This window comes from Drosophila sechellia, chromosome 2L (assembly GCF_004382195.2).
Source record: "Drosophila sechellia strain sech25 chromosome 2L, ASM438219v1, whole genome shotgun sequence".
Classification (NCBI taxonomy): Eukaryota; Metazoa; Arthropoda; class Insecta; order Diptera; family Drosophilidae; genus Drosophila; species Drosophila sechellia.
This window is the reverse complement of record NC_045949.1, coordinates 1,560,813-1,584,271: the sequence shown is the minus strand read 5'-3', so window position 1 is coordinate 1,584,271 and position 23,459 is coordinate 1,560,813. Positions and strand designations below refer to the sequence as shown.

Here is a 23,459-nt window from a genome sequence, read left to right as displayed (position 1 = left end):
AGATAAAAGTGTGGCGAATTGGGGAAACTGCCTTTTGCCTTTTGCCATCTGGCATCTTGTATATTTATCTTTATTAGCCATTCACCGATGCGTGACTCAAAAAATGAGCCAGACTAACACATAAACTTTTGCCAGCATGCAAAAATTAGATAGGGGCGGGCCACGCCCACATATCACACAGACAATGGCCAACTTAATAAGTTATCAATCAAATTTCGTCAATCGTTTCGGGTCAAAGCAATCAATTTGCGTGATAAAGTCAAATGCCGAATAGCATCCGGTGAAGGATATCTTTCATCTGCCACGCCCCTTGCCCCAACTAGACCGTTCGCCCATTTTGGACAACACTTTCCGCTCAATCCTCTCTTGGCCATCAGCTCTTGGCATTGTTTGTCTGACAGTTGTAAAGTGATTTGCTACGTGAATTGGGCGATGCCATTGGGATCTGGGGAAAATGGGTTATTTCTGATTTCTGGGTGGAGTTGAAGGTTACAAGCGATAGAATTGGAAAATATGATTTGTATACATTAAGAGATTTGATGTCAGCTATGGACAGCCGAAGATGATTTATATTGATATCCAGTATGTGACAGAAGATGTATTATTTTTGCTCCGCCAGAGAGCTTTTGTCCAAAACGGAATAAATGAATAATATATTGATGATGCACTTTGCTGTTGCTTTAATTAGATCCCAGGGGAAATCGAGCCTCGAATATTTCAAATGCATGGAAATTAACAACTTACAATAAATAGTTTTTACACATAAAAGTAACATCTGAATGTATTCTATCATTTGCTTAATTGCCTATGCTTGCATATACAACTAATGACAACAGATCGAACAATATAGAAACAAGTTTGAAACGACCCGTTTAAAACCTGACCCCATTTGTGTAGTCTGTAAAAAAGTAAAAGTTTATGCAAATAAAATCTTACAATGGAATAGCCGCTCATAAATAACAGTAAAGTAATCAACAAGGAACCATAAAAAGCTAAGGTTCTCCGAAAAAAGTTTAAGTTTCATTTCAGAGCCAGTCATTTGATGGCCTCAGACATCTAGAGCCAATCACTGTTTGATGTCCGATTTCCTTTATTTAACCAGTTCCGTGCCAAATTATGCATAATACAATCATAATCATCTGTGTCTATAAATAAAGCGAACATCTAACCAGCAGAGCCAGAAAACCGTATCAGAATATTACAATACAAATGTTGTTCCAGCAAATCAGGCAATGATAAATAATCATAACAGACTGTTATGTTTACCAACAATCGAATCGACATTCCGGCATTCGATTTCCTGTTTATGCAACGAAGCCAACAAAGTTTTTCCCAATCGGAACTCATGAACTCATAAAAAGGCGAAGGAAAAACTTGCCAGCAATCGCAGAAACTTTTAATGTCGAAGAGTTGAGCAAGTCGCAAACAAACAAAAATATGCTAATGGAAAAACATTCACAATGAAGCGTATAACGTATCCGAAGCTGAGAAAAAATCCAGATTTAATTAAGCCGCAAAAACCGATTAAAAAGTTGACCAAGTGCCAAAGGCCCAAAAAAAAAAAAAAAAATAAATAAATAACAGACAACTAAAATATGGCACGTATTCCGGTATGTGATGTTCATGCTTATAAATAAGGTGGGGCTTTAAAGACCTGTGATGCTGGTCAGTTTCGATGACGAACCGAAAATATGTGGGCAGATCACAAGATACATGTTAGTACAGTGCGTTTCAGACTGTTAAGGTGAAATAGTGAAGTATCTTATGTGAAAAAGGAAAATGGAGAAATGTTAGAGATTGTCGTATTGTTAACAAGATAGTCATATGCTTATTCGCTAATTTTAAATTCACATTAAATGGCTCATACGAAATGGAATATTGTCATCGCCACTGACTGTAGCCAAAAAAGTTTGAGGAAGTGCTTGGAACGTGAGTGTTGGAGTTTTTATCGATTGGCTCAGCAGACGAGCCAAGGTCAGCATCTCAGGTAATAAGCCAAATGACAACTAATCAATGTCAGACTAGTCATCGCCGAAAAAGGCTTATAAATTATGCGGCCCGTTGAGTGAAATCCCTCGAGGGAGAACTCAAGCGACTCTCATGTATCTTCAAGGGCCAAGACGATGAAGATACGGATAAAAAGTGTTGTATATGCGAGCTGTGTGAAGTGTGACCAGCCAAGTGAGTTGTAAGCAAATGGGCGCACCTCGCCGCTTATGCTTATGACAAGTAGCCAAGAAGTCGGACTGATGTTGCCCAATGGGTTATGTTCCAGATGCTGCTATTTTGGGGTTTCCCGCCATCCGACATCCCAACTCTTTTTTTATTCCTTCTCGGTCTGGCTGCTGTCCCCAAGCAAATAAACTTAAGTGCATTGGCTCGTAAGCTTCAGCTCGACTTGAGTGCTTGTTAAATGTAAAGCATGTATGTTCGTAGATATTTTAGAGTCGGAAATACGTTCGGGTTCATTTGTTGGGGAAGCTGTAGGATTTCGGGCTGCCTAGCAGCTTCTAAATTGGTTCTGAAATGCGTAGAAGTACATTGATGTAAGTGTCATCGGTGACACACAAATTGGGCGAAGGGAGCAAGGAAACAAATTGAGTTAATGCAAAGACAAGGAAATTGAATTAATGATTCTATTCACGAGAATAATAGGTCTTATTTATAAACAAACTACGTTATTTCTTGATTCTTTTATTTTAATTCTTTTATTTAGCATGTACAAATACTGCAACACACTCACAAGCTCTCTGCATTCACACCTGTGCAGTTTGGGATGAAAAAGCTGCTGCAATTTGTATCTGCATGTCCCAAATCACTTTCTTCAACCTGCAACTCTCTCATCATTTGCCGCACTTATGTCGGATCATTAGTGCAAAGTATTTCTTTTATCTGGCGATCAAAGAAATTAACTAATTTGCTGGCATTTGTGCGGCAGCGCCGAGTGAGATTGCTATTGACATTGAAAGTCGTGCCAAATGTTAATTAAGTTCAGCAGTAACATAAAAATAATAACCCAATAAAAAAAGCGAGCGGGCTCGCACAATGAAGACATCAAAAAGCATTACAAAAATGTAACAGCAAAGTAAAAAAGAAGATGCGAAGGCAGTGAAAATAGCAGAAACACAAAGCGGAGCAGATGGACTTCACTTCACTTTTGCTATCTTTTTGCTACACTTTTGTTTTTCTACCGCCGCGGCTCGAAGATGAAAGCAAAATTTCACTGAGTGTCAGTGAAATGAACTGGAGTGAACTGGGAATGAACCGCAGTGATCCGGCGATGAACTGCCGTGAACCGAAAATGAACCAAAGTAAGCCGCAATTACGCAGAATAACAGTATTTTCATATTTATGGTACCATTTTGCCTCGTTTTTTTTTCGTTGTTTCCGCTGTAATGACAGTGCAATTTATGATAATTTCTGGCCAAGGCCATCGCGCAATAAACATAAATTTCTGCAAAGAGCCAGCCTTTAAAAATGAAAATAGTACAGCAGAGAGCACCAGAAACAAAAGCAAGTCCAGAAGAGGTCGAAACCGTTGATAAATGTTTGCCTTTTGGGCCAAACTGGGTAAATGTAACCGTACAAATTTACTCTTTGTCAAATTATATTGAAACTAATAAATTTGACAGGCCATAACGAGCTCCAGGTTGGGCGGAGACCCATACCGAAATTGACTTGTCAATGGTTCATTTTGGTTTTTATTTTCCATGTTTCGTTTTCTTGTTGTGGTTCAGTTCATTGTGTGAAACAAGTGAAAGTGTCAACGCCTTGGAAAATGATAAATGACTGAAGGAACACGCCGGCAGATGGTGGAGAAGGCGGTGCAGATGGGTAGGGAGTGGCGGAGGAGAAATGCAGAGGCAGGTTACTGTCCAATGCGGCGTATACGTTATTTATGTCCTGCGTAAAAAACTGCAGAGGGAAATGTCGTTATGCAAGCGTAGCTGCAAACTAACAAGTACATTGTGAAATTGAGAAATATCGAGACAAAATAGCATCATTTAAGGAGACTTCTAAATTTAGTTCAGATTTAAATTTCTAAATCAATCTGAATTCATAAAAAAAACCAAAGTAGCTCTTACTTCGTAGGGATTTCGCTAAATCTTTTAGTTTTCAAAAGCCAGCATTTGCCTTAATAGTTATGAATAGCCTACTGGCGACCCATAAAAGAATCCTGTCGCGTTTTCACTGGGGTCACACATTGTAATAAAGTAAATATGCCAAAAGGGACGCGGCTGAAAGAGGGTCCTTATCTGGGAGGACTAGAGCACGACACCCAGATAACCCAGCCACAAAAGTCATGGCGAACGCGTGCTCGGAATAATGAACAGAGTTTCGAGGATATGGTTAGTGGGTTAAGGGGGATGCTGCGTTAACTGGGTGGGGGAATTATTTGCCAACAGTTGTCAGTCTAAATAGGAGCACACTCATGCAGAGGTAGCTTAAATGCAAAATAGGATCCTTGCATTTAACCTTGCGAAATCGCATTTGTAAACTACAAATGTATAATTACGCTACGCACTTGCCGCTGAGTGGGTGGAATGCGACTTGCTAATTTGCAGATCTTCTGTGCTGTTTGTCGACATCGTCAAGTGCTAATTTTCGTGGCCAACTGTTTGCCCACTCACAATTCTTTGAGAAAGTCTCGCAAAAATCTTTCAAAAGCATATCGTTGTGAAGGTGCTAAAGCTGCGCCCTGAAATGTTTGCTCTGCAGATTCGCGCGGTGAAACGAGATGAAATCTATTCAGCGTAAAAATGTCTTCTTAATGAGCAACACAGAAGAAGATCTTTGAAAAGACCTTTAGTTGTCAACGGGGAGACAAGATTTCTTCAAAATGATTTCTCTAATTTGATTGGCAAATGAAGGGTCTCTCAAGGAAAGTGTTTAGATAATACTTTCGACTTGGTCTTGGGACTATAAGATATTAATTTATAAAATCTTTTTATGTGCTGTTGGTTAAATATCACTTTACCAACTGTTTTCTCACCTGCCTCCGTAGAGATAAAAGAGTCATAACAAATATGGGAACACAAAATTCAGAGCACTGCGTTGGCCCGCAACCAAAGGGCCCAACTTAGGCCTAAAGTCGAGTCTTTGACCCGATCTCTGGCGGCGTTGGCAAACAGCACCGCCCCTCTTCAGTCCACCCACTGGTTGGCAATCAAAAGCATCGTTTGTTTTGGACTCATAGACTCTTCAACTAAGCGAGATGGTACAATGAACTTTGCTAGACCGAGCTGAGTGGGAGATTTGGTGGCGTTGGCAGGAGCGGTAAGGCTTGTCGACTTGTGTAATGCAAGGCAAGCAGAAACAGCACAGAAAAAAAGGGGTTACCCCGCGAAAACGCAAACAGGGGAAGGATGCACTGTGAAAAATGGAACTCCTTGTATGCACCCATAGAAAAATATTTCATTGATAACAAAAAAACCAATTGCAGACAGAAATAAAAATTTTATCAATGATTAGAGTGTGACCCGACTATCATTTGACAACGCTTAGAATAAAATAGGTTCTTTTTTTTTTGAAACTGTTCAAATAATGAACCCAATTTTTTCTCAATGCTGCGTCTGCTTCTTCTTTTTGCTGCGTCGACTGCGGCTGTTTGCATTTAAATTTTTCACATTCAATTCATTTGAGGCTCGGCAGAGCACACACAAAAAAATGTTCAGTAGCAGCAGCAGAAGAAGAAAACAGCAAACAGAGTTACAAAGGTGCAGGGGCAACGAGTGGGAAGCGACGGGGGCCAAGTTAAATGCTGCAAAAATGAAGCTAATAGTTATGTTGCAAGTTGCAACTAGGGCCACTCCGACCCCTTCCACGCCCCCACTTTCGCATATATCCCTCACCTGCGATGACTTGCGGGCTTCACATCATCATCCACATCATACTTTTTTCATTTGGCTTTTCACCTATTGTTTACGCCCTCCGGTGTATTGTGTGGGCGTGGCAAACACATGAGATTCCAACGGCCCGGCTAAAGTGTGTGTGTGTTTGTTTTGTTTGTGCGTGTTCCCATTTTATTCATTTCGCTAGCTTGCTCTTTTGAGAGAGGGGCGGCTGCTCCCCTTGCGGTCGTTTCCAGCCTCCAAACGGTCCAACGCCATCATTTCGAGGAAGCCAACGCGCATTTTTCACATGAGCTAATGACCATAGGTGAGTCTCAGGTGGGATAAAGGAGTAGTTAGAGTGACCAGAGGCCGGCTAGAAGTACTAAAATGGTAAGCAACTGGGACTTGGTATGCATAATTCGGTATAAGGGATATATATTGAAATAAATGTTGCAAAAGCTTGTTCAAACCGGTAGCTTTTAAGAATCGTGTTACCAAGATTTAGTGTTTTTAAGAATCAACACTCTCGGCAAGCGTCTGAAACGAATAAAGGTGAAGCCATTATGCCTTGAACTCTTTTTCCGGCTGCAAATTGAAACATTTCTGCACTTGCTTTTACAGAGAGTTTGGGTTTTCCTCGCTTTTTTTTTTGCTAGATCTCTTTTTTCCGCACCTGATCGAGAGCCCGAGTACCGTACTCTTTGCAACTGGCTAACAAGCCAACTATGTGTAGCTAACGTTCAAATGGGCACACACGGCCAACAACAGCAATGTCAGCGGAATCGGAATCAGGATGGGTACCAGACTCAGACTCCCACTTTGGGCCAAAACCCCTTGTGCAGTTGGCTCTATTTCAGCGGCAGAATTGCCATGTGTATGGATGTGTATGTATGTGCATAGAGAAGGCCACAACGGTAAATCATCACGGACACTCGCAACGCACACAGAGGAGATGCACTCAACTAACAAACACACGCAAACCTCGCGGTTTGATGACGACAAAACTCGCCAGTCGCCACCGACTATCCCCATCACCTTTTACACGCTGTTCGGCACAGTTCAATGTGTATTTATACGAGTAAAAGGAAAAAAAGGATGTGATGGAGGCAACACGAATAGGAAATACCCTTATGCAACCTTTAATATTCAGCAGTAATTAAACCAATTTAACATTTGTAGAATAGCAAGTGCATGAGTATGGCTACTAATTGAATCTCCAATAATAATTCGTTTGAGTTTAGAGAGAGGTTATAACCTCTGCCTCTGCTCTCTTATATTAGCTGAATAAATTCCATAAAATAGTGATATTTTCCCAAGAAACTTTAAATTGTGGAAAGATAAAGTTATCGTTTGAGTGCCTTAGCTGCCCCTCCAAGTGCTTCTTTGGGTCCACTTGAGCTCAGCTCTCCATCAAAACCATAATACTCCGGCCACTCAAGGCCATCAAAAGAGAGAGAGAGGGCAGTGTGCGAGCGGGAATGGGAGAGACTGGAGCAGAAAGAGAGGGATAAAAAGAAAACAGTTCGATTGAATGTCTTTTGTATGTGGGTCAGTAATGCAGCCGACGTTGACTGAGGCCGAGAACGGTTAAGCAAACAAGTGAGTGGAACTTGGGTGGACAAGTGCCAGTGCCCATGGTCCCGAAAAGGGGGCGGCGGCCGCAAGAGGGCGTGGCCGGTGGGGGAAACTTGTTTTTAATCGTTGTCAATGGCCCAAAACGTCGAGTGTCCCGTTCGCCGTCGGCAGCTGTGGAAGTTCAGGAAGAGAGCACCGGAAAAAAATCTATCTAAAGTATCTCGTTTAAGTTCAGTTATGACCAGATTATTTTCTTTTTGCGAGTTTAGATGCTGTCTTCTTACTCACAAAGAAACAATTGTACGTCAAATGTTATTTAAACATTAAAGGCTTGCAATTATGACATGGTGTTTTTTTTTTCTGTGCAGAAGTAAAAACATTTTGAGGGGCAAGGAGGGAGTTCTGGGGCAATTTGCAGGCCAATTTTCAGGCTGCGCTGCAGTTGGGGACTTGTTTTCCGTGGCGCAAACAGGTTGCACTGTTAGCTGCACTGATTTCGTTCGATGGCTGATCGCCGTAAATCAAAGAGTGTCCCCCGCCGAATGGCTCATGTCAAATGGAATAAGTGGCACAGTTTTTTTCCCCATTTCGCCGGTGAAAGATATCGATGGCGATAAATGTGTCGGCTTTAATATGGCTGTATTTAGCCAAATGAATCACTAACTGAAACCGTTTACGCTTAGTTATAGTCGTGCATACACATAAACATTTAATCGTGACTGCACACGCTGGTTTGTTTCGGGAATTTTCAGTATTTCAGCTTTTCAGTGCCTTGCTTTTGAATTTCCAAATGATTGCCTGCAATTTAGTTCGTGCTGGTCGATTTCAGCCTTTTTGTTGGCTCCCCTTGCATTTGATTTTGGTTGATTTTTTCTCGATTTCCATGGTATTTAATACGCATGACTTCAGCTTGGATTTTCGTTGCTTTGGCTTTGTTATTTATTTACGAGTATGTTGTAACTCCTGTCGCGTCTGTATTAAGTGTTGGAAACCCTTTTTGGCTATCGATTGGATGATGTAAGCGAAGTTGTTGGCAAGCTGGCTAAATTAAATCAACAGCATATAGCTGAATAATTCACTTTATCAATCAGCAGCAAAAGGAATGCTATGCATGTCTACAAGTTCTTTATATTATTGTGTTATTTTAAGGTTCTTTGTGGCCAACAAAAAGTGGCATATATGATATTTATAAGTTGAAATGTCTGCAATCTTAATGAAATTAACCATGGGCTTACTTTTTTCATTTCGAAGCATAGTTGCTTTGCAAGCTACCATTGTAGCCAAGTTTATTGCAATTTATTTATTTACCAGGCACTAAATATGTCCAGGAGACGTTCATTTCTAGACCACGTTCCTCTAATTCTAATTGTTTATTCCTATGCTGCTGTCCATATCAATTGCTGCTTAATGAGGTCCATATAAATTGCATTCCCCCAGCTCATTTCGTTCCGGAATATGTTGGCCTCTGGGGTCCCTGGCGTCCCAAATACACAGGAATAAGTGCAGTCAGCTTGCAAGTTCCAAATGCCAGTCTTCCCCAGCCAGACGGAGCAACTGTGTTTATACATTCGACTCGCATTTCCAATGGCAAGCTAAACAAGTCAATTGAAATCGGAATCGGAGAATGAAGCCAAGTTGAAAAACGGCCTCAAATAGGCATATAAACATCGGCAAATTGCGAATGGAGTAAACGGCGGCACGGCATCCTCATCTCAGTTACCGCATCATCAAACATCGTTATTATGTCTTGGCCAACTCGAACTGAAGAAAACCCGAAAAAAACGAGTCAATCGAGTTGGGGCATTGTATTTAGGTGTGCACGTATGTGTTTGGGTCCAGAGCTACGAGCAACTGACCAACAATCAAGTTGCTGAGCGTAACTAAATGCCAAAAATACCCAAAATCAAAAAGCGTGGCATCCAACACTCGTGGCCATTAACGGTTAATCTGGGCTCTTCACCAATTTACGCGCCATACGCCGGTCGAATCTGCCAATCCGTGTCACATACCAAACTACATTACTTATGAGCGGGCCTCTTTACACTCGACAAAAGAGGGGAAAGGTAGCCGAAGTGAGGCAAAAATCGAAAGCATATCAAATGGATTAACTTTGGAGACACCTTTGTGTTAAATGATTTCGATCAACTGGGGCCATTTAGCTGGAAACCATATGCTATGGCCAGTTATAGGTATTTATCGTTAAAGAGTTCATCCTTGTAGTGTATAACTTTATTTTGCCAGTGTAGCTGGCCGCCCGGCATTCGAGTCAGAATCCCCAAGTGCCATTCCGCAGTGACATGACCTGACCTTCTGGAGGCATTCCTCTGGCAATTAGCCGCGTTTATGGCTCTGTTTTGTTGCCACTTTACCATTTGCCATTTTGCCAGTTGCCGTTGACGCAGCTTCTGTTGTTCTGTTGTTGTTCTGCAGTTAAATGTTGCATGCCACATTTGGCACACATGACAAGCGACATGTGTTTCTGATATGCCAATAGCAAATGGACATGTCCGCCCCCCATTTTTCGCCCCTTGAAAGGCCACGCCCCCTGCGGTTGGGCGACCATTATGGCTAATTAATGAATTTCGCACTCGATTTTCCGGGGCGCTTTTCCCGACTTCCCGTCGTCGGCTCCTTAATTGGTTATTTATTTTGTTTTATGCGCAATTTTAGTGTTTCTCTAGTGTGTAGCTCGAATATTTGTAATTTTAATTTGTTTTTCCTCTTCGGTTTCTCGATTTTTTCGCCGTCTTAGCGGGGTCATTGGGCTAAAAATTAATGGCCCAGCTTAATGGGTCATTTGAGAGACGTTCGTAAAAGTGACACACACTCGTAATTAGCTGAAATCTCTTTGGGAGCGCAGTGGGTCAACGTTGGGGTCAGTGCGGAGATTGGCTCCAAATTTTGGTTCAAATTTAATGGACTTGCTTAGAGGGTTTACCTGCTGTTGTTTTTTTACGTGTTGCTGTCTGTTTAAAGGCGCTTACCTAGAAAGAAAGAAATGAAAGGAAAATTAATGCATGTTCAAGCACATACACCAAATATTAGTTACTAAAATCGATATTATTTAATCGTATATATCCTAAAAAAACATGATAAAGTTCCATTGTTCACTTTTTCAGTTTTCGAATAGTCCCGAAATCTGCATGAAAATGGACCCAGCCATTGAAGCATTTTCCACTTGAAAATTCTGCCATCAAAAATCCAAATTGAAATTTCCATCTTGGGCTCAAAATGACAACAACAATAAAAACAATTTGACGTTGCATAACACTTAATGACAAAAGGGTAAGAGTGTGCTCGCCAGCAGAGAGCTACCGGCATATGGCAAAAACAAAAAAAAAGAAAATGCATACATTTTTCGTGCAATATGCATATTAAATTCAATAAATTTCCTGCACAGACGACAGCCAGTAAGTGGGCGGTAAACGGGGGCGGGGCAGACAAGCTGCCGACAGTGAGCTTTGGCTAAAGGATATGCACAAGGATAACAGCTCAAATTGATAGACATTTATATATATAGCGAGCCAGGAAAGGCGATATATGCGACTGCACAGGGAGTAAAAATCAAGAATTGGGTACTTAAGATATCCATTTCACAAGATGATTGTCCGGATAACTGCGTTATAAAAATCGAAATAAAAAGTTTAAGTGTGCTTTAAATTTAGAGCAAACACCCTTAGGGCTGAGAACTACCCAACTAAATGGTTTCATATTTTTTTCCCAGTGTCCGATTGTCAAACACTTTTGCTTTTTTCACCCGAGCGACAAAGTTTATTTAGCCCTTGACTTGGGAATTTTTCAAATTTTTCCAGCCTCCTCGTCCTTGAAGGGGTACGAATGAAAAAGGACAATCGGTAAGGTGAGTGGTGAGTGGCAATGGGGCGGTGAAGCGAAGGCAATATGATGATGGGCACTAAAAATAGTTGGGCGAAATGCATGATGATTCCATCGAACCAATAATCACAAGAATTCCCTGCTGTTTGTGGCTAATAATAGAGCTGCCAAACCCGCTGCCACGCCCATTCCCACGACTGCCAGCCATTCCGCAGCTCGATCTCGAAAATTCGCGGAACATTTAATTAAATAACAGCAAACAGAGAGAAGGGAAAACTGGATGCGCACATTCATGGCATTGTGCCCCGCTTCCGATTGCTTTTGCTGCACAAAAATAGTTGCGACTCAAAATTGCTAAATTCAAAATAACAAATTGCATTGCTAGCCAGTGTCCTTCGCCAGCGCATCCCCCCCTTTCCACTGCATCCATCCGATGTGATTTTGTTGTTTTTATTGCCTTTCAATAGCTGCGCTGCGGTCGTCAACTTTTGCCGATTGGCAGGCGGCAACCGCAATTGGATCTGCTGCTGAATGCTGTTGCTGCTGTCCAAAGCTGCGACTGGACGATAGTGGGCTCCATACCGAAAAACCAAAGGGGGGAGGGGGATAAACGTGGCAAATGGCCACTTCGGTGCTTCTCCCGGTGCCATGGGCGTCGTTAGCGAAAATTTATAACATAGAAAAGGCGAGCTATCGATACCAACTCTGCGGCTGACTGTCGAAGATTCGATGGACGGCTGAGTTCCAATCAATGGTCAAGGAAGGTGCAGGAAATGGGTTCCTTGCCCGGCCATCTGCTGGGGATTCGATTGAACTTACAGATTGGTGGGCGTATTCAATTTGGAATAGGAAGAAGCACGAGCTTAATTGTGGGCTTCCGGTCTACTTAAGTCGATTTGGGACACTTAACGTTACAGGTTGCATTGGAGTCCGAGTTTTATTAAGTGTCAGTCCTATAAAATCCATATTCTCTCTAACCATCAGCCACTACGTGTTATTTCGCTAGCACTACAAGATCTAATCTGTGAATTCATCGGGCCTTTAAGGGCCTCTTTTGGCCAGCCCCCCACTTGCAGCTCCCCGGATTGCACTCCATAAAGGGCTTAAATACACTTTTCTTTGGGCCCCACTACATGTGAGCGCGCCGCTCCATCTTTCTATTGCGCAATCATAAATCAAGGCGCCCGGTCGCCGCCCACTTTTGATGTCCGTTGTAATCCCGGGCCTAACAATCTCCACATTGTGCTGGGAGTTGTGCCTTGCAGTTCGCCATCCGCAGTTGGCAATTCGAGCACATGTGGAGGCGAATCCGAGTTGCCAGCCCCCAAAATGCTGACAGCGGCTTAGAGACTCCGGCTCTGCGGGCTTCTTTGGTCTGGACCGCGAATGCAATTAAATAGAATATATCGCCGCCTCACAAGGTCGCCCGCTGCCTGTCGCCCGTTTCCTGCGGTTGCAGAATGCCCACCCTTGGGCCTTTTGGACTGGCCAAAGCCGAGACCGAAACTCAGCCGACTGGCAATAACTCAGGGAGTTCCTGCTGCTGGATATGGTATTTTTCTCCAGTTTTTCGGCCGCTTGTTAAGTAATTTTGTTAATAGCTGCACCAGCAGCAGCGGCTTCAATAAATCTTTTTGCGCGGCTGCCACAATTCGTTGCACATTTCATGCTCTCTTTGCCAGTGGCTCTTGGGCTATAACTATTAAATGGAAACTAGTTCACTCCACTCTAGAAGGCTCAATCGAGTGCCAGCACCTCCCACAAGGCACAAGCCAAAGCGAAAAACTGTGCAAATAAAACTGCCGGCAAATATCTGAAATAAAATTAAACTAAAATCGCTGCACGCATGCGAACGACTGCGAAAAGACCAAATTACTCGACTGACTTTCTCCAATTTTAGCCAGCTTCGATTGCAACAATACAGGCAACCACCAACCAGTCGGCGAATAACAATGCCACAAATTATAACTTTGTCTTGCCAACTCAGAATAAACACGGCGGAGGGAAAACAAAAAGTGTATCGGGCTGCCTACTAATTTCTCTACTCTTTCCGGGAGAGTACTTCGATTTTGAATTTTTTATTTTCCCATCGATTCGTGGCAGTCTTAGAAGACACGATCGACCGTCTATGATCCCTGACTTTAAGATGTGGACTTCTAAATTTTATTTTTTTGTATCGTGAATGTGACGTGCACGACTGCGCTTACGTTAAAATCCATTTAAAATTAAAGGGGTTAATTTTAAACATTTTCCATATTATTTCTATATCCTGCTGAAAGCCAGCTAACTCGTTGGCAGTTTTTCCAGTTAGTGACCCTTGTCTGACGTGCTGGCCAAAAGGCGTTTTGTTGACCCACTGCCGCTGACAAATTCACTAATTTTGAGTGCCGGAAACGGATTTGGAGTTGCTTTTGTTTTCGCTGTTGTTTTGCGAGCTGATTGCAGCGATTACTGGCTGTCACCCTTTTTTCTTGGTTTTCGCCTCTGTCGTAATTTACACCTGTTGCACCTGCAAACGCTTAACACACACAGGAGCTTACACAAATTTTCAGGCCAACATGGGCCAACTGTCGTGGTCGCGGAGACACGAGTCTTGGCTAAATGGAATTTAATTATAAAATAATTACACGCTTATTCGCTGGGCTCGCTTTAATTGTTTGACGTTTGCTTAATTTGGCTCATTAGAAACTATGTTTTGTGGCTTTTCGCTGCTGCTGCTGCTGCTGCCTTCAGCGATTTTCCATTTGGGTCATTTGGACTCGCATATTTTTCCTGGCAGTTGGCTTTTTTTCGAAACCCATTTAAATTGGTTTAGTTCTGAGACTGCGTTTGTTTTATTTGCTAACTTTACGTACTTCATTAAAATCGGTCGGTTTCTGCTCGACTCTAGTATGTGGCAAGGTGAGCCAGGAAATAAATTAAATGCGAAAAGCCACAGAGAATTGCTGACTTAATTGTTGCGCATACGCAGCGTTGCACAAGGCACTTCAGGTTGGGGTTCAGCCAAAGCCGCTTAGCCTTTGTTTTATTTTGCGTGTCGGTCTGTGAATCGAAATCGGTTTGAGTCGTCGATTCAGTTGGGATTGTTTCGATTTGCCTTGGGCATTGTTGTGTTCTGGCTCTCGATTAAATGTCGTTGGTTCGATTTATGAACACAACCTGCAGTTTGAGTTGTATTCCGGTCTACACGGTTGTCGAACAAATCTGCAATTTGTCGAGCACTTTCGCACATCATAATTGAAAATAATTATTTGCCTAAGCTGATTAGTTTAAGCCAATTCTTACTTAAACCAATTCTGACCAATTTAATTAGGAGCCTCTTTTTAATATGTGCAAGTGCATTCATATTGATATTAATGATTTGTTTAATTGATCAACAGAACAGAGTAGATATATATATTCATTATTGAATCTTTTATCTCAGAACCCCCTCTTAGTTGTGGGTTAGTTTATAAGCCCCCCTTTTATTCATTGGCCATTCTCATCACTTGGCTCCTCTATTTCACTTATCTGCTAATTAACTAATTGGCACAGCCAAATTCAATTGCAATTCGGCGAATCAAAGAACAGAATATCCGTGGCCGACTAATTGAGGTCTCCAATATATATGGCTATGGAAATAGAATCGGAGGCGCAACGGGAAATGGGATCGTAACGGGAATTGGCCGACTCAATACGCTGATTGATTGTGAATAATCAATGGGTGGATGGATGGTTATGAATCGGGGGGCGGACATAGATGTAGTGCCTGGATGCATAACTAAATTAGGCAACGCCGCGAACGTGAGGGGCATTCCAGATATCAGATATATAGGGGAATGGTTCTCTTCCGCTGCCGACCACATCTAAGTCGAGTTATGTAATAAAAGATTTGGCAAAGTCCGGTGATATATTAAGCAGTCAGCAGTCGCCATTCCTGTCTGGGTGCATTCATATCCAGAGAAATGGCGCACAATGAAATGAAATATGAGCGCGGGGATTTCCCCAGTTCACTTGGCCAAGCGAACTGTCAGCGAAAAATGTTTTTGGAGATGAAATGGTGTGCAAGAGCGGTGAAGGGGGGAGGGGAAACTAACCGAACGGAAGCACAACGACCACCTTAATGACAGAACACCCAGCACAGTGCTGGCCAAAAGTTACCAGCCGACTTTAACCAATGCTGGAGCGCATTGGCAGTGACGGTGGACTTATTCCACGGACTGTTTGCGGGTAGACAAAGCGATGAACATGGATAAGTAAGCATAACAAAGGCAGTTAGTTCTGCTGATGTGACAAGCTCAATTTATTCACACGATTTTCATACCAAGATGGTTGACTTACTATGGCTTAGAGGGTTAGTTAAGGTTTGGTTTGCTTACTTGTTTAATTTATTAGTAAACGAATTTAAATTTTTAGAGCTTAAAGTAATAACCCACTGTTAACCTCGATTTTCCATCATTAAAATTCGACTTGGTTTGTATGGAGTGGACCAAAAGGATTTCCGTAATACGGCTAATTGAAATCGCAATTAGCCGAAACATTTTGAGCTCCATCGGTGCTGTCTTTCCCCACCATCCGCCCCCTTTTGGCGTTCTACTCTGTGTGTGGCTCTCTAATTAACACGCTTTTTTAATTATTAATTGCTGCACTTAATTTATAGGCAACACTGGAGACCCGGCGAACATCCTACGTCATCCTACGCCGCAAAAAGCTAAGGGAAAACCATTTAACCCCGCTTCGTAGGCAAAGGCACAAATTGCAATTTGTTTCAAGTGTCCTGGCGGCAGGACAAAGTTTCTCCTTATTCTTTTGTGTGTCCTTGGAGGAAGTGGGTGGGCAAACTGAGGGTAAAACTATCTGCTAACTGTGATTTTAGTGCCTCAAAAAGTTGCAATTTGTCTTTTTACCTTTGCTCTATCGCCGCCTTTGTTGCACTTCCTTATTTCTTGTTCTACTTTTAGTTCTTTTTTCGGCTTTCTTGTATTCCTGTTGAAAAATAAATTGAATTGTAAGTTGAAAGTTTTGCCATATGGATTGCTGCTGGCCCCTCTTCAATTTGTGGGTTTTCTTCTTGTTTCTCGTTTTATTTGGAAATTAATTAAGTGTATGCAGTAAGCATAACGGTTGCTCCCAAGAACCGTAACCATTTCCCCATTTTCATTTTCATTCTGATCTATTGATACAGAACATCAATTTTAGCTTTTATTTAGTTTCTTTTGGGGATTACCCGAATGGAATGAATTAAAATAATGCAAATGAGCCACAATACAAACAGTGTGGCTGGAAACCAGAAGGCAGATACCAGATAACAAAGCTACAAAGTTTTTCATTTGGCTCTTCGTGTTTCCACATTTCGATTCGTTTCTTCACCTCGATGAAGGAAAATGCCCTGCAGCAATCTAGATGGATGGTCGGATAAATGGACTGCAGCTGCACTTTTTGGGAAGAGTGACTTTTGAAGTAGCCACCAGCGACAGAGTTTTCTTTTAATGAGTGGAGGAGTGGAGTGGTTTGAAATATGGTAAAAAGATTGGACAAAATTTTGGATGAGGGCGAAACATAACAATGTTTTTTTTTGATATTAAAACAGGAAACAAATTTAGTTTTAGGTTACTCCACTATAAAACGTTTATTAAACTTTTGTAATAAACGCTTTTCTTCAAATGTGAGATAAAAATTCATTGCTTATACGACTTTAATGGGTTTAAGTAGACTATTTAGTAGATTTATTTTGGTAAAATTACCGTTTAGTTCGGCATTATAGTGGAAGTGGCAATAAAAGTTTCAATTTCGCTCGAAAAATAATAAAAAAAATATGTTAAATCGTTCGTTTGTTTTGGCTTTATAGTTCAGGCATAAAAACGTAATTTCCTCCGGTTCTGTTCACATATAAAAGATATATTTCTGCACCGGATTAAAACGAAATTGAAATGAAATCTAAAGCAACCCAAACACAGATCGCTTAAAAAACCGTGGGTGCTGAAAAAACCGTCCAGAGAACTAGGAGCAGAAGCAGATGCGAAACTGCCAACAGTTTTTCCCGAATAAAAGAGCGAAAATTCCATGGCGACTGAAAATGCATTTTTCTATCGCATTTCCTGCCCCAGCGTGGAGCATAAAATAACAGCAAAGCAACATAAACACGTGCCAGCCCAGTCTAATGTCGGCTATTTCCTGTTGGCCAAAACCGTAGGCCAAAAAAGGCGAAATAATAGGAAACGGCAGGAAAAACAGGCATGCATAAAAGCAAGCGTCACCGGCAGCACTAAAAGAACCGTGGAACGACAGTGAGAAGTTTGGTCAGGGATATTCTGGACCCAAGTTGGGGTCTTTTCCCGACAGCTTCCACCTCTCCTGCCACTTTTCCACTTTCCAAACCACCACCAAGTGGTGGGCGCATCCAGGAAATGAGGGCACAAAAAGGCCGCAGAATAAAGGAGGACAACTGCTGGAATGGCTAAGGGAATACCCTTTACAGTGGTAAAGAAACTACTGATGGGAAAGTCTTTCCCTGCAAGTTCAAAGATTCCAAGTAACAATTATAATAAAGAAGTAAGAAGTAAACATTTAAATCTTTGGGTTCTTAACATAAGTGCTTTAAATAATTGCCTAAAATCTGAAAAAAAAAACAGTCTCAGAAAAAGGTAGATATGATAGAGAAACACCAACAAACAGTACAAATACACAACAGCTAAGGCCAAAGCCACACTTGGTAACAACAAACAAAAAAACAGGTGGTTAGAAAGGGAAAGAAAAATATGTTAATAAACTCTGGGGGGTGGGGGTTAGGCACAGCATAACGTGATAAACGCTGGATGAATGACCTCTCTCTTTATATAGCACTCCTCTTTTTTTCCTCCTGCCAACTACATTTAAGTCAAAAACAGATGACGGCGATGGATCTTAAAGGCACACAGAGGGAAAATGTATAGCTATCTTATCATCTGCATCTTCAAGTGAAGTCTTACTTCAAACTAAGTCAAACTAATCGTTTAAGATGGCTTCTCCCGGACAAGGAAACAAGTAATTGTTAGTATTTATAGTATTTACATTACTTTAATATAAATTTCCCCCAGTGTAGACCAGCATTATTATGCAGCTGCAGACTCGAAAAGTTTTTGCCACTGGCCATCCTTCTAATAGGCCAACAAAAATCTCAGCTGGATAATGATGCACTGACAACTGCAACTGCATGCTGCGTGTCCTGCCATCTCAGTCGCTCGCCCAGTTGCTGCCTCTTTCACTCAGCCGCTCGCCGTCTCTTTCTCTGTTTGTGGCAGTTACTTAGTTATGCCTCCTCTACCACATCTTTTTGTTAGTTGGTCTGCATTGCTGCTTTCGAGTTCATTGCCGCGACTCATTCTTATTTTCTTCTCCACGTACATTTCTCTCAAACATTTTCCATTTGCTTCTGAGTGGCAGCATAGTCATTATTATCATAATGAACACTGGGATCATTATCACCTCAATGTGGGCCCTGTCTTCTTGGCTCACTCGACTACCCTTCAGCTTGTGTTCATTAGCCCAGTAAGCCCCACTCCTCGATCATAATTCAATTATATGCGAGGGAACCCCTCCGACAGTGGGAAGAATCCGAGGAAGTGGTTGTGCGGCTTTGATGGCCCAAACACCAAGTTGGCCAAAGGTTTACGACTTTTGGGGGAAACAGCTTGACTCGCAGATAGGTGGATTGTTAGGTTCTTGGAGTGCTGGGGAGCCATATGATGGATGGTTGGAAATTAAAGTGCTCAAAGAAAATAAAGAAAGCTATTACACTGCGTAAGTTACAACTATAAATTACTACTGATTCAACAGTATATAAGGAACATGCTATTGTGGGATCACTTCCTGATGTAATTGAGTAATAATTACCAATAAACAATGATTCCTACAAAACCTACAAAATTATAGAATAAGTTTCAAGGAGCAAGTGTGTGCGAATAATTGGTTTTTCGCTCAACCAGACATCCAAACCAAGCGTAAAAAACTGTCTATAGATCACTTTTACTGCTTTATAAAGCAGTAAAATAATTACCGAGCAATCAAAAAATAATTCGAACATTAATTGCTATATCAACCACTGTACCTGCGGATTATGGTGGTACAGGTGGTGTTAGGCCGTCTTCATCAGTCAGGCACCCCGTTTCCTAGAAACCATAATTTGCACGCTTTCTTCTCAAAACCCAGACACGAGTCTCCAAATCCCCCGCTCCCCGCACGCCTTTCTAACACATTTTCTAAATATTTTCGAGTTCACGATCAAGATCAACGAAAGAGAATACAAACTCGATTGCCGCTAATAAAGCCGCCGAAGATGCTGTGAGAAGTAAGGCGGAAATGGGGGGCTTATCTCTCTTCAATATATATAATATATATATATATATATATATATACATACATATATATTAGCCCCCTTCTTTGACTTTCATTTCTTTCTACAGTTAGACACTTTTATTGTGTTTCACATTACTTTTGTCTGTGCGAGTTTGTTTGCCATGCGTTTTGTTACTCGCTGCTTGTGTTTTTGTTTACTCGGACTTTTCCTGAATTTCTTTTTCGAGCGCAGATAACCATTTCAATAAGCAAAGTGCGATATTTCACAAGAGTCTCGCCGGAATCGAGTTGACTACAACAATACGTTGTACTTCTGAAGGAGTGTTTTTCTTTTTGGGAGCTCGTTGTTCTTTTGTTTTGCGTATTTTTCGCATTCCTTCTGATGCTTTTTGCAACTTTTCCCGGTTATTTTTACTTTGCAACTTCACGCAGAGTTTCCACCAAGGTCAGGGGCTTGACGAGCAGGGGGGCACAAATTGCATTTGCAGAATCCAAATAATGATAAATCATTGCTCTGTGCATATTCTGATTTATTTCATACTTTTATGGTTGGTTCTAAGGAAACCCCCCGAAAAACCACCGACTACGTCCCTTTGTGCCAAAATAGTTCTGTGTGTGTTTCAGGGTGAATTTGTTTAGTACCAACACAAGCAAATATAAATTGCCATAGATTAAAGTTGCAATCGTGACTGGGGTAAGCGGAAAATGGAAGACTCCGGCGAGCAGAGAATCAAATTTAGTCTCAAATTACTCAAAGGCAACTTTCAATTGAGATAATAGAACCTGATTTGCATTAAAATGAATGGTAGAAGGCAGCATGTAAACCATTTCCCCAAATTGAGGGAGAAATGTTTGTTAATTTGACGACACACACGAACTAATAAAATTACTAAAAATATATATTTAATTATTGAATCAGAGGGCAGTGTTGTATTTTCATTACCAAGATTTTTCTTTGCCCGATTTTTTTCCTCGACAAAACCAAACTCAATTTTCATCAAGTGGAAAAACCTTTTCGGAATTAAATTAAGCTCTTAACACTGCGTGGAAATCGAAACAATGTGCCACGCTGGGCTCGGCTTTTCTTTCTTTCCCCATTTTCACTCGGGCCCATTTCCTCTCGGAGATTTTGGTGGAAACTCGCCGGGCAGACACTTGTGCATATTAATTGCTTACTGAGCAGGCTTCTCTGCCTTCCGAAGTGAAACGAAAAACCACCGCCGCGGGAATGAATTGTTTGGGAAAATCCTCGCGCATGAGGAAAGCCTTTTTTATTATTCTTTATCAGTTTCAATCACTGTATCGCAACTGGCACTAACAAACAGTGGGCACTCGCAAAGTTAAACGTGGTGTTAGAAAGTTATTGCACCGATGTGATGATTTGGTTTGCTGATATTGGTTTTGTACAACAGCAAAGGAAAGTTTTATAGTTTTGGATAATAAAATCTTAAGTAATGTGTGACTAATAAATGGATATATTTTATAACCATTCAAATTTACTAAATACAATGTTTATTATAACTAAAATAATATAGAATTGGTGTTCGTTGAGGTATCACTGTATTGGCCTCCGTTTTTCAGTTGTGGCCTTTATTCATTCACTTCGCCAGACTCGCCCCCCTGCAATTCTTCATTCCCTCACCCAGGCATTCATTCATTCATTCATTCATTCGTGCAAGTCTCCTTCTCACCTGTTTGTTTTGTTGTTTTTGTTGCTGTTGTTCCTGGCCCTGTCTCCCTCCCTCGCAGTCGTCCCGTCTCCCTTGCTCGCGTGCTGAAACAAGCGTTTTCCGGCCAAAAGGTAGATATTCTTATATTGTGTTGTTTTTTGGGGTGTCAGAGGTCGCGGGTTCGGTGGTTCGGGCCCTTTGTTGCAGCCACTTGTGCGCCTCTCCCTCGATATTTTCGTTTTTTTTTTTTTTGCTCGGCACTTGGCCCTTTACTGGTTGACAAAACGCCAAACGCTTGAAATTCCTTTATATCCGTTTTTATTTTCCCCCGTTTTATATTCGAATCTTTTTTTCAGTTACCGCGCGGTTTTAAAATTTGGTTTATTTCCCTGTGTTTGGTCAAAATAGGAAAAAAGAGGAAGAACGTAATGCTGTTACCGCTGCTGTTTGCTGTTTTTACTTTTGTTGTGTTGTTAACCTTTTCCGTTCTGTGCACGTGTTTGATTTTCCATCTTGGCCATGTTGTTGCTGCTCTCGGCTTTGTGGCAACCTGTTTGCCATTGGAATGTTTTCGTGTGGTTTTCCCAAAGAATGAAAATTCGACTGGAATGCCACGAGTAATAATTATGATTGCATTCGAAAATCTTTGTAATTTCCGGCCCAGTTTTTTGGCCTTTTATTTGTGGATACAATTATTATTTTTTGGCTCGCATTTATCTAATCAAAGGAAATTCCTTGGTCATGGGGAAAATTTTAAACGCAAAGCGACCTCAATTATTTAAGTTCATATGAAAAGATGAATTGATAAAATGTTTTTATTACTGCACCACAAGCTAAATTGATTTTGAATTTCACCTAGTTGATATACAATTTCAAAGTTAATTTTTAAATATGTGTTCTTGGAAAGTTTTTCTGTTTCCACGCTGCAAATCATTTTTCCAATTTACATTCAATTACGAAGGAGTATAAAACCGTTTGTGCCACATAATTATATGCAAACAAGCCGCCAAAGTTATTTCGATTTTTTTACGTTTCGGGCAGAAGTATTTATCCAATTTTGCCCAACAATTTAAACAGCAAATAAACAAATCAATTAACGGCTTTCATACACTTTTGTTGGCATCAGAAGTCGGTCAATCTCTGAAGTCTGGCCATAAGTGTGCGCCTTAAATTTAATTAAGCCTTCTGCCGTCTTACTGCCTACTGGTTTGGTTTTCTTTCCCGCTTCTGGCTCCCCCGACTTTTCTCGATTTACTCGAGATCCAAAGATGGAGAGACGAGGTGCGATGCCTTGGGTTCTCCGGCTTTCTAAACTAAACCCCAAAGATCCACGCACCGCTGGCGCTGCCCACTCGAGAGCAACAACAACAACAGCAACCAGCTAGACCCGCCGCCTAACGGTAAACCAAATGAAAAGCTCTATTGATAGAGGCGAGCCACTTGGCCAAATCCACACCGTGCAGTATGGAGTACATATAGCGCGGCGACGTCACGGCGCGCGTTCAGGAATTCTGGACCAGCTGGAAACCGTTGTTCGCAGTCGCCGCCAAATCAAAGCCAAAATAATACAGAACTGGTTTTCGAACAGGAATGATGTGTTTTCTTTTTCTTGGTGGCATAGAATGCATGCTCGCAAGTGCAAATGATAAGCGGAAAAACATGCAGAAATCAACACAAACACAAGCAACACATAACATCACACACACGCACTCTCGTGATTTTCCTCTGGCGATTTCCCGGAAAAACTCCGTCGACGTTCGTAGCGCTTGGGCCTTAACAGGTGACTGAAAGCCAAGAATCGGGGCTCTGAAATCGAGCTCCAGCCCATGTTAGCGCTTAACAGCGACGTCGAACGAAGCGAAAGCAGAGACGCAGCAGAGAAACTTCGGCTTTTGGAGTGTTAACCGGCTTTTTAACCCTCTGCTAACTTGGCTAACTGGCATTGCTTGCATGCCAAGTTAATGGTTAGTTATTTTCAGCTTTTTTCGGGGGTGCATTAAACCCTTGCTTAAACTCCGTTTTCGCCTTGCTTCACTGGCCAGACATGCAGGCCAATTTATTGGCTTCCAATTAGCTAACTAAATTACCCAAGTGGTAATAGTTTGGCCAGAGGAAGCAAAACTGTGCAAAGCGAACGCAAGCACTGTCATTAGCAAATAACTGTACGGTTTATTCAGCAATTTTTGATATAAATGTCATTTGTAATAAATAATGTGTCTCATCGGGTTTAAAC

General features: G+C 41.5%; 1 protein-coding gene across 3 annotated transcripts in view; it reads right to left on the bottom strand.

Annotated features, from left to right (window-relative positions):
- Window positions 1-22,994, bottom strand: part of LOC6617390 — a 48,264-nt gene extending 25,270 nt beyond the window's left edge. For 2 of the 3 annotated variants that reach the window (XM_032721350.1, XM_032721407.1), the window contains exon 1: window positions 21,248-21,324. The gene's annotated coding sequence lies outside the window, so the exon portion shown is untranslated. Of the gene's footprint in view, window positions 1-21,247; window positions 21,331-22,936 lie in introns of those variants that run through there. The other variant, XM_032721447.1, reaches the window with a different exon arrangement.
- Between the last annotated feature and the right edge of the window lie 465 nt (window positions 22,995-23,459).